The following is a 12,562-nucleotide window of genomic DNA, read 5'->3' as shown; positions in this document are numbered from 1 at the left end:
CCTGTCTCCATTGGGCGCCACAGGCCGCCATTTTGAGCACAGTTTGAGGGCAGTAAGTGCCTCACTGACACAGGGTTGTCTTCAGGTCTTCAAATTCTCTAGTTTGGGCAGAGCCTGAAACCAGTATGTTCCGGGTCCCCTGCTCTCATAGGTCCCCAGGTCGAGTGCCCACTGGCCTGCACGCCGCAGCCTTATCCAACGGTGGGGACTGCCCCCACACGCAGCTTCTGTTGAGTCAGCTGGGGGCAATAGTGACAGGGATCGCCACAGGATGTGTCTGGTTCAGCCTCTTCCGCAGCCACCTCAAACTCACCCCTTGGTCCTTCAGAGGGACTACCACTGCCCGTGGTCTCCCTGTCAGCACCCATCTTGGGATGGCGAGTCCCTTGAACCCACCATCTTGGGATGGTGACCCCAAGGAAAAGAGAGGAGCAGTGCCTCCTAACCCGCTGGCCCACAGATCTGGCTGGTTTGATGCAAGGCCTCAGCGCTGGGCCTCCCCCTCCCCGTCTCTCCTGCCCCACTGGGATCATGCTGGTGTTGGTTTACGGTGACTGCCGAACTCTGCAGAGGTCTGGAAATGCAGCATCCCGGCACGTGGTCACCTGACCTCCTTGTGGCCTGTCTACGGGGTGGGGGGGTCTAACCCAAGGGCCTCTGAAGCCACATTGCCACTATCGGGCCCCTCAACCCTGAAGCTGTTGCCCGCCGATGCCCAGAGTGGCAGAGTGCCCGCCGATGCCCAGAGTGCTCAGAGCCTGCTGGAGACAGAAGACCTTCCCCAGCTAGTAGCAGAGTCTGACATTTTCACCTTTGGTCGCCTAACAAAACTTGGTAAGTGGGGCTTCTTCTTCCTGGACTCCACGTGGACTAAGGGTTATGTGATGAGGGGCCGCGGCAACGAGGATCCCTCTCATCAGTTTCCTCTCGGCCCGGGCAGGGCGAAGAAGCCAATGGTGACTGCAGACATTACATGCATCGTATAGAATTCATTTTTCTTTCACGTTCTTAGGAAGCAGAACTTTAGGCCCTGCTTTCTTTACGGCCGGCTCCACCAAGTCCCGGCCTCTCATGGGAGGTTGGGGCAGGTTTCCTTCCAATCAGAGATTTTCCTCCCCACTCCTCTCTAGCATTGTGATTTCCCCCCAGAAACCCCCACAGAAAGCACATGACCTGTGCCGAACATCTACTGAGTGACATTCAGGGCCCCAACTAGAAATGCAGAGCTCACGTGCACGGTTCCCATCTCTTGATGAGACCTGCTCTTCCTCTTTCATTCTGTACTTTCTAATGACCCCAGGCAGTTCCGCTTCTCCTTTCTGATCAGTCTGGTCAAGGAAGCATCAGGCTGAGCCTGGGGGAGTTATGAAGTGCTGACTTCATCTCACAGGACCCCTGGAGGAGAGGCTATGAATAAATTTGAACTTGCAGAGCTCTCTGACCATGGATCCCACCCCCCAGCTCTGTCCCAGCCTCCTACCCAACAGGGACCGTTCCCTCCGGCTGGTGGGCCACAGACCCACACTTGGCTCAGGCAGGCAATGCAGATACATGAAGCTCAGCCCATGTAGGGCAGCTGGGAGTAGTGGGGAGTGTGGCAAACTGAGGAGGGAGTGCCTGTCTGCCTAGAGCAAGCAGCTGCCCTTTGGTTCTATCCCACACTGCCCTGTGGGAGTTCAGGCCCAGTGTTGCCATATCTTGCAACGCGTCAAGAAAAGCCCAAATCAGAATTTATACATGAAATCTCCCAATTTTATTTTATTTTATTTTTTTTGCTTATTTATTTTTGAGAGAAAGAGAGCATGAGCAGGGGAAGAGCAGAGAGAGAGGGGGACAGAGACTCCAAAGCAGGCTCCAGGCTCTGAGCTGTCAGCACAGAGCCCCATGCGGGGCTTGAACTCGCAGACTGTGAGATCATGACCTGAGCCGAAGTGGGATGCTCAACCGACGGAGCCACTCAGATGCCCCGAAACCTCTCAATTTTCAAAACGCCCTGCAGCCCGAGTAAAATATGTTTGTGGAACAGGCTGGCCCCTACTATTTGCAGGGCCTGGGGCCAAAGTACAAACAGAGGCCACATAGCGTATGTCTAAGTAGTTACACATTATAAATCAGGCTTACAAAATATATGAAATATGGTAAGCAAAATATGTTCTCTTCTCCTGCATACCAACCTGGAAGGCGAGGTTTGAATTTCGAATTCTTGGGTGCTTCAGAATTTTGTATTAGCACCAGGTGGCCCACGAACAAACGGCCCCCAAGACAGCAGCCTGTCCTCTTCCTGTCCCTCCCCTGGCTCCCCAGCGGCCCCACACTCATGTTGGTGTGCATACCAGCCTGCAAGACTGGGTTCCACCCACACCCCTCTCGCGCAGACAGCCCTCCCTTGGCCATCCCTCGGGTCCAAAGGTGCATATGCCAGTGGTGTGGTCTATCCCGAAGAAGAAGTAGCCGGGAAGAGGGCTGCAACTCCTGGAAGCCAGCTCAGGGCCACTCAGGTGGGGGATTCCGATGTCCTGGTATACGGAGCATGGTTTACTACACTTGATCTCAGCCAAAAGGCCGAGAAGCGATCGGAGCATGGTTTACAAGGGGACAGAGGGCCTTGGGTGGGCATGACCCGTTGGATCTAAGAACTCTTTGCCCCGTGAGAGAGTCTAGCTGGAGGCCCAGAGCCCGTTCCTGGCGGTCCGGAATAGGGACCTCTTCTGCCCGGGTCTGAGGTGGCACTGGAGAGGTTTGCCGTCTCTCTTGGCCAACGATGTCTCCCTGGAAAGCCCAGGCTAAAGGAAGGCTCCGTGCAGCAAGAAATGGACGCGTGACCGCGTCATCGTTATCTGTGATTTTGACGCGAGGCTTCCTGGGGAATGCTGACTTCCCCGCCCGCCACCCTCTGTGTTCGTCTCTTACTAGCAGTGTTATTCCCTGAGTTAGAGTCAATGCAAGTTACAGGAAAGCCAGATTTTTAGTCTTCAGGTTGAGAAGTGTGGGTGGGGAGAGAAAGGGAGGCAAAGTCAACTCAAAGGTCATGGGGTTGCCATCTGCTGGACCCAAACTTACCAGCAGGGTTTATTAATACCTCCAACCAAAGTACCAGTGCGGCTACAGCTTTACAGTAAAGGAGGTGAGCCAGCTGCGTGCCCCCCTCCTTTCCAGGACAGACACGCTGTCCCTCTCTGCCCCCTGCCCCACCCCCAGCCACCTTCCCCCTCGCAGGTTTCAGTGCCCCCAAGTGCCTCCTGGGCAGGAATTCCAAGGGAGGAGGAAAAGGGCTAGTGAGCTCAGACCCACGCTAAGGTGGTGGATTAAATACTCTTTTACCCCTGTCAGAGAGGACTGACATTTTAAGAGGCACCTAAAAGAAGAATGCCTGACCCAAAGGAGGGAGTGCCTAATGGTGGCATCTTAGGCTTTGGAGCAAGTGTGTAGGGCAGACAATTGAATGGAATTGTTGCCATGTGGATGACCCCGTACTGCACTGGCCTCATGTGGGTCCCAGGGAAACAGGAAGTGAGGATAAGAACTAAGACATCCCTCCTAAAAAGCTTGTTTCCCAACTGCTCCCACGTATCATGGAACCAATCTATTTCGAGGAAAAGAGACTAAAAACTTGATCTTGGTTTGAAGACTCTACCAGCAGGCAGAGATAAGAAGCTCCCTTTTGGAGGACTTTTCTAGGGCAATTTTCACAGATGAATTCCATGGCTGCCTGGGAGGTGTGTCCGGCTCCTTCTGGAAGATTACTGGGGAGAGACTGCTGAGCTTGTCTCTCTACATAGAAAGGAAGATTAGGAGCAGTAGCAAGGCCTGCAAATCGACCTCTCAAAGCCATTCCCCCTTCCCTTTTTCCTTTCTCCAGAATTCTCATTTTGCCCAGGATGGTGACGTCCCCAGCTAGAAAGATTGCATTTCCCAGACTCCCTGGCAGCTAGGCATGGTCATGTGACCCAGACCAGTGAGATAGAAGCAGAAGTTGCTGGTTGGGCTTAAGGGAAAGCTCTATAAAAGGTGGGCCTATCTCAGGGCGCCTGGGTGGCTCAGTGGGGCGAGCGTCTAATTCTGTCTCATGTGGGAGCCAAGGAATTTAACAACCAAACAAGGAATTTAAACCGTTCCCCGCCCCCCCCCCCCCCCCCCCCCCCCCGCTCAGTGGTTCTCAACTGGGGGTGATTTTGTCCCTCGGGGGCCATTTGGCAATGTCTGGAGACATGTTTGGCTGTTACAGTTTGGGAGACAGGTGATGAACAGAGGCCAGGGTGCTGCTAAAGTTGCTACGCGCACAGGACAAACTCCACAATGAACAACTGTCCAGCCCCAGGGTCAGCAGCACGGAGGCTGAGAAACCCAGCAGGTAGCCCCAGTTGCTTCCAGACCACTAGACTTTAGCCTGCTCCCCTGTCCCGGCACCCTTATCACCCCCTCCTCTCTTGGGAACAAACCCCATGAAGTGGCCAGGCTGAAAAGTTCATGTTGGGGGCTGTGTCTGGCACTTTCCTTTCGCTACTTTGCTCTTCCTCTGTGCTATTTTTCTCTGCCTAGAATCGCTCTGTCATGTTTTCACGGGTTCTGGAGATGGGGCCCGGGAATCTTCTTGATTTTTAGTAAGATTCGCCGGTGGTTCTGATCTCAGTGGCATGAACGAATGGCTTGATTAAGCCACAGTTGTTTTTCGAAATTCTACCCACTTTCTAAAATCCATCTCAGGGGCGCCTGGGTGGCTCAGTCGGTTAAGCATCCAACTTTAGCTCAGGTCATGATCTCACTGTTCATGGGTTCAAGCCCCGTGTCGGGCTCTGTGCTGATGGCTCAGAGCCTGGAGCCTGTTTCAGATTCTGGGTCTCCCTCTCTCTCTGCTCCTCCCTCACTTGAGCTCTGTCTCTCAAAAATGAATAAACATTAAAAAAACGTTTTTTAATAATAAATAAAATACAATCCATCTTAATTGCCACAGTGCCTGGAATGCAGGGTGACTTTAGGTGACCCTTGGTTAAAACAGATTTTCTTCCATCAGTACATATTTATCCTAACAAATCTGGTGGTTTTCCATTTATCATAATGATATATGTTCCTTTACAGATAAATTTACTTTCGTGAAAAAGTGAATTGGCTAAAAGAAACATGTGCTGAGGTGCCTGGGTGGCTCAGTCGGTTAAGCGGCTGACTTCGGCTCAGGTCATGATCTCACAGTTTGTGGGTTCGAGCCCCACATCGGGCTCTGTGCTGACAGCTTAGAGCCTGGAGCCTGCTTCGGATTCTGTGTCTCCCTCTCTCTCTGCCCTTCCCCCGCTCGCACTTTGTCTCTCTCTCTCAAAAATAAACATTAGAAAAAATTTAAAAAAGAAACATGCTAAAATCTGCTTCATTTAGGAAACATTACTTTTGTTAATGGACACAGTATGTAAATATTTGCTTGGTTTTCTACCTTGTTGCTTTTTAATGTGCATAGAAGACAAGGAAGGAGGGGTGTAAAAAAGATATGAATAAAACCTCCATGCTGGCCAAAATGAGGATCAGTCTTCTTTTGTTTAAAAATACATATACTTAGATTTTTAAAGCCTAACAAATACAGGGTATAAATACTACAGTTTGGAAGCCCAGGAGCATCCCTGAAATTTCCCCCTTTTGTTTTCTCTAGAGAACATCTAGTTCTGAAAAGTGAAAAGCATCATATCTCATTTCCCTATCTTGCGGCATTTTAAGAAACTGACACTAAACTTTCCAAACCATCTTGCAATGTGCAGAGACAAAGGTCCCCATTCCTGGAGATCAGTTCTTCATTGCTGTGACATCCAAGCAGTAAAGTCAGGTTGAAAGTCACATCAGTACCGGTCGGCCTCCCCGCACCGCCCCCCCCCCCCCCCCCCAATCCCCCCCCCCACCTCGCCCGCCATTAGCACATCTTCGCCAAGCTTATCAATGGCCTGCTGGCACGCAGCATGCACGATTTGGGTTTAAGAGTTACTTAAGGTGACTACTGAAGTGAACACCTAAACCCTGGCTGGGACCCCAGAAATCTTACGCCCTCTGCCCCTCAGCTCACCTTATGCAACTCTCATTTCCTCCGTGCTGGCTTCTGTCCCTTCCCTTCATTCTCTGCACTCCCTCGCCCTTCAGAATCTTGTTCATGCATTCAGTCTCAACTGACCTGCTCTTTATCCTGTACTCCCCCCACCCCCATCTAGTTAACTCCCACCTCTTCTTCAAATATCAGTGTAGGGAAGTTTTGTCCGATTCCCAGACTAGATCAGATCCCCACTATCACATGGTTTCAGAACACTAAGTACCCTTCTTTCACAGCCATTAACACACTGAAATTCCACCTTTAACTGTGTGGTTATTTGTTTAATAGAAGAAATATGGTACACGAAGCTCTGAGGGAGCCATAGATAACTTTAACCTGAAACACACAAGCCTTGAGAATATAAGAGAAACTTTATTCATTCCTTCTTTCCTTCCTTCCTTTATCAAACCAACAAATATTAAGAGTCTGCTGTGCTGGGCACCAGGGATATAGAAATAATCAAGACAGAAGCAATCTCTACCTTTGCTCATGGATTAGTGAATGGCCTATTTACTGTCATTTGACTGGCCACCATTAATCACCATTGCTGGTTTTGTCCATGATACGGGTGGATGTCTTGTCTTTATCACTGTCTCTCAATGGTCTTGGGAGAACCCAACATGGTTGTCATAGTTGAAGCTCCAGTTGGAGAGGCTGCTTAGGAATGTGTCTCTTTCCTCTCTGGGTCAGAGGATTGGTTCATGGAGAGAGAGAGAGAGAGAGAGAGAGAGAGAGTAAGCTAGACAGACAGGCAGGCCAACTTCTATTGTACATTATCAGGGAAGCAGGACTTTGAGGAATAGGACAGAGGTTGAGAGGGTAGAGAGAGGCAAATCTCTTTTTCCAGAACCCTGCTCAGGACTCCACCTTGCTTTTACTTTGATTCTGATCCTTGCCTCTGTCTGATTGGTGACATCTAGACACAAGACTAAAACCTAGATGACCGTGTGACTCAAGAGACACAGCTTGCTACCCTAGCCTCCTCTGGCCCCACCTGGAGTCCTGCCCCAATCTCTACCACCTCCATGGGAAAGAGTCCCTTCCCTTGATTCCTGCTTTTAAAAGATCTGATTGATGCTTACTATCTGTATGTTGGGCAAAGTTTTATCTTGTTACTCATATTCCATTGTCAGAATAAGAATTGTCTCGGATTATACATTCCTAGAAGGCAGGCACTGTGTTCCATTCATTCCTTTGTCCATTCATCCGTCTTTCTTTCATGCAGTCAACAAATAGTTACTGAATTCCTGCTGTGTGGCTGGTTCTGTGCTACTGTGCATGGGGCTGAGAATTCAAACGTGAGCAAAACCTCTGTAATCCCTGCACTCAGAGAACCTTATGGGTTGATCCGGTAGCCTCCAAGGAGGCTATATATAGTGCTAGGATGACGGTCTACTTCTGTCTGGGTCTAACCCTTGGAGGCCAGAGACAGGTGTTTCTGAACCGTCACTTGGAACTAGCATGCAGGTGATTAGAGGGATCTTTTTTTTTTTTTGCCACTCAGAATCTATGTCTCCTTCTCTCGGTGAAGCACTCTGATTTCTGTTTCAGTGGGTAGAGCTATCAGACAGGTGCTTTGTCTTATCTGGCCAAGGTGCAATCATGTGACCCGGGCTGGGCCAAACAGCTTCATTCCGGAGAATTTGACGTTTTTTTTTTTTTTTTTTTTAATGGAATTTATAAAAGTTTTTATTTACTCACATTTCTTTTTTTTTTTAATTTTTTAACATTTATTTTTGAGAGAGAAAGACAGACAGACAGAGCACGAGCAGGGGAGGGGCAGGGACAGGGAGGGAGACACAGAATCTGAAGCAGGTTCCAGGCTCCGAGCTGTCAGCATAGAGCCTGATGGTGGGGCTCAAACTCGGGAATGGTGAGATCGTGACCTGAGCTCAAGTCAGACGCTTAACCGCCTGAGCCACCCAGGCACCCCTGTTTACTCACATTTCTAGTTTAATGATGGGATTAGTACAGGTCAAAAGTCATTACAATTACAATAAAATTATATAGTTAAAAGTCATTATCTTTAAGCCAGTACCAAAAATAATGCAAAGCCAAATAATTGAAGTGTTATCACACATTGTTACTAGACTAAACGCAATCCATTTTGCTGTTATCAGGTTGGGAATTTGACTCTTGAACGCAGCAAACGGAAGACCCAAAAGCTTGTGGGAGCCCTCCCCTCCAACTAGGAAGCTCTGGCCAGAGAATTCCTCTGGTGGAAAACTGTCCTAGTTCCTGCCTTATTCCGAGCCTTGTTCTCCAGCCGTTTCTTTGGATTCTGGGAGCCACACAATATTCTCCCAGCAAGTTCGCTTCCTGCTTAAGCCATCCCGGCCAGAGTAAGCTTCTCTATTAAGAAACCCAAAACTCACGGATGATGAATCATACCAGGGTTTCCCAGGAAGTGGGGGGGCACTGGATCCTAATCTCAGGGGACAGCAGGAGTAGACTGTTTTCCAAGAGGGTTCTGGGATGCCCTGTGCTCCATCAGAAGCTGGACATTCAGCCAGGATTGCACCAGCCTCTGGCATGCCTGACCTGGATGTGACCCATTGCTGCTTCTGGCAAGCTCCCCAGGCTGTAACTGGAAAACCATCACAGGGAGTCATAGCTTAGCCTCCAGACGGCACTCTCCACTCCCACTGGTCCTTTGTGTATGGAGCCCAGTCAACCTGCTCAGGGGTGGTATTCAAACTGGCAGGCCGGGTCCTGACCAATCAGAATGGGTGCTGGAGCTGGCACTGAAGCGGGGTCAGGGCGTGCCCGCACTGCAGCACAGAGGGGCACTAGGGCAGAGGCCACTGAGCAGCCGGAACGTAAATATTTTAATATCTTAAAGATCATTTTAGTTACATTTGGGTGCATTCCAGCTGGGTATCAGTTCAGCACCTTCAGGACTGTAAGTACCTCCGAGGGCGGACTCTCTCCTACGTTTGTAACTCTGTTCTCCTCAACCTTTGCCCCCCACTTGTCCCTGCCTGGCCAAGGGCTTCACACAGAGCAGCGGTTACTTCTCACTTTAAACAAGTAAATATCCCCTCCGTCCCCCGCCCTGACGTAAAAATCCCAAGGTAGAAGAAAGAAAATGAACAGGAAGAGAAGAGGTGGAGAAGGGAAGGAAGGGAAAAAGTCTGGTCTGTTCTAGAAAAATCACTCTGTGGACCCTCCCCCTACCTTCCCCCTCCCCACCCTGAAGTGTTTATCTGCGTGCTCACTTTAAAGAAGCATCAGGGGCACCCTTAAAAGAGGAAAAAAGGTGCAGAATAAGGGTGATGCACGAAAGAGTAAGAGGACCATGCTCTTTAATCTCTTGGGAGCAAGGGTGATATTAGCTGCCATTTACCAAACATTTGCCTCATTTTCTGTTCACTCTATTGTTTCAGGAACGATTGTTATCCCCACTTAACAGATAAAGAAACAGACTCAACATAGGTTAAACGGGGGCACCTGGCTGGGTGGAGCATGCCCCTCTTAACCTCAGGGTTGTGGGTTCAAGCCCCGCATTGGGTGTGGAGATTACTTAAAACTAAAATTGTTTTTTGTGTTTAATTTTTGTAATGTTTACTTATGTTTGAGAGGGAGAGACAGAACACAAGCAGGGGAGAGGCAGAGAGAGAGGAAGACACAGCATCCAAAGCAGGCTCCAGGCTGTCAGCACGGAGCCAGACACGGGGCTCGAACTCACGAACCAAACTGGGAGATCATGACCCAAGCCAAAGTCGGGCACTTAACCGACTGAGTCACCCAGGCGCCCCAGAAACCAAAATCTTGAAAAGAAACAAAGGTTAAACGGTTTGTTCAAGGTCGCACAGCCAAGTGTGGAGACGGGGTTCAAACCGGCCTTTGTTGCCTCCAGAGCTGGAGCTGTATACCAAGCTGGAGTGCGCGTAGGGGAGTTTCTGAAGTCCCAAGTTACTGCCAAGAATGTGGGGACAGCAGCCCTAAGTTGGTGCTGCCACCTAGTGGCTAGGCAGAGAGCTGTGGAGACAAACCGCCTCTTTCCTTTCACGTCCTGGCTCTGTCCCAACTTCCCAGTTAGGAGAGAGGCAGGCAGTTTGAGTTCTACCTCCGGCAGCCAGGCATTATGTGTTTGGACAATATCCCAGAGCATAGGTGTGAAGGAACATTTGTTGAATTAGTGAATGACCAGGGGTGCAAATCTCTACAGGTCTGAGGATCTACCCGGTCTCCGTAGATAAGCTTCTGAAGACACCGCCGTACAGATCAGGGTTGACAACAACCTGGTCTACGGCCAGGACTTCTGTTTCGGTGTGGGCCCTGCACGATCCCTTTCACTGAGCACCTCCTAGGTCCTTCGCACCATGTGAAGCAGTTTGACTCGCGTTGTTTAATTTCATCCGAGACCCAAAGGGATCAGTGCAGCACGCCCAAGTTCGTAAGACTCGAACCCAGATCCTCAGCATCCAAGTGCACAGCGCTTCCTGCTCCACCATACTGCCTTGCCACCAATTCAACTCATCCCAAGAAACCTTGTTTTTGTCAGCCTAGTCATCCAGATGTGATGACTCAAGAGTCGATGTGGGGCAGATTGTCATGGGGAGAAGGGCCTGTGTCAGCACAGCGGCTTTCCTGACCTTTAAGGCAGCGAGGAGTTACCTCAATCTGAAACGTGTGGCTGGGGAGTGATTTTAGTCTCAGCCATATTCAGGGGCCCAGGGCAGGCTGCCCCAAAGTGCACACTGATTACTTTGAATAGAAGCTATCTCAGACACAGCCAGTACAAGGACACTCAGACCCTCCTCTGTCCCCCTGAAAGCAGGAAATAAATCTCCCATATGAAAAATACCCTCCCTGTACTAAGAAGTACAAAGATATCCTTATCACCGGAGATAGGTACTTTAAAGGCCAGAAAGCTGCAGAAATAAACCTTGTTACTTTTTTACTAATCTGCTACCTCAGCCCAAATTTTGCTTAGAATTTAATCAAAGCTCCCAAACACCCGTTTTCCTTAGTCTGTAAATTCTTCGCAAATGTATTGTCTCTTTGTCTAAAATGTATTAAAGACTGCCTGCCTTGGTCACATCTTTGGGTCTCAATTTCATTATTGGGTCTCTGGGCGCGCATAAGAAAACTTTGTTCTTTCTTCCTGTTAATCTTTCTCATGTAAATTGAATTCTTAGTCCAGCTGGAAGACCTTGAAGGGTAGAGGAAGAATCCTCCCTCCCCTGCACAGAATAGGACACACTAGGCAGGCAGATGAGCAGAAGCAACCCCCACTCCCTGTGCTCGGCCGCTCTTTACTGGGTTTTCTTCCCAATGTAAGGTCCCCGGCAACATGGAAACCAGAAGCCACATTTTTCCTTTTAGGGCCAGTTCTTGGAATCTCACTGAAAATGGAGAGAGAATAGAGGGTCGCCTTCTAGAAGGCAGGATGTTCTCACCAAACAGGTGCTTCACTTTGCTCAAAGTTAATCCAGAAACTTCTCTGTTTAGTCCTCAAAGGTTGTCTCCAAGGTGCATCATTTGTGTCAGGAAATCCACTTGAGATGATGTGCTACATAAACCGGTTGCCCAGTGATGAAATAAACATAACAGAACACGATGTATCTAGTGAGGGCAGATACTAAGCTAGCGACATCCAACGAAATAGATTGTTTTTACCTGAACTATCTAGATTACCCATCTAAGCCGGTGATCAGACTGCTTTGAGGATCTGATTAAAACCATGGACCGCACCCCCCTTTCCTTTACGAAATATATACATACTCATCAAATTTGGATGATATGATTTCAGGGATTCATGGACTCTTGAAATGCATTCGTAGACCCCCAAGGTAAAAACCTTTCATCAGTCAACACAGCAAGTACCCAAAACTCAAGAAACGCATCTGCCAGTAGAGAGTGTGGTCCATAGCATGCCGCGCTAAATTGGAAGTCAGAAGTTCTCATCAGTTGTCATAATTTAGTGAGCCAGGAGATTTTCATGTTTGCAAGAAGTAAACCCACTTGACATGAAGCAGAATGTTTGACTCAAAGGCCATTCAGATTGGACAACTCTGATACAACGTGTCATCAGTGGTGAGAAGGAGGGGCATGAGGACGGGATAAGGTTCAGGGATGAAATGAGGATGTACGTTAGGAACATTACTCAGTGATTTTTCAATAGTTGGAACTTTAATGGTTTTCGACAATAATACATAAAAATGTCCCTTTGACAAAATGCTCTTCTGCTAAAACAACCATGCACAGTGCCTTCCAAGGGCAGTGAGTGAAAGATCAGAACGTTTGTGAGACAACTGGCTGTCCATGGAACAAAGTCACAAGGGCATAAGAACCCTAAACTTTGTTCCTGTGGCTTAAGGTATCTATTCCAACCAAAGTGCAAAAGCTCTTGGTAAGAGTAATACTTTGTCTTATCAGCCTTTTACACTGTAGACAGAATTTTTGCCTGCTCTTTCTCTGAAGGTCTTCTTTTGATTCATAGAAGGGTGGAAAGGGCATAAGAATGCTAGAGACTGGGAGAAGGGATGTGGAAGA

The sequence above is a fragment of the Panthera uncia genome, assembly GCF_023721935.1.
Source record: "Panthera uncia isolate 11264 chromosome B3 unlocalized genomic scaffold, Puncia_PCG_1.0 HiC_scaffold_1, whole genome shotgun sequence".
Taxonomy (NCBI): domain Eukaryota; kingdom Metazoa; phylum Chordata; class Mammalia; order Carnivora; family Felidae; genus Panthera; species Panthera uncia.
This window is presented reverse-complemented; position numbering follows the sequence as displayed.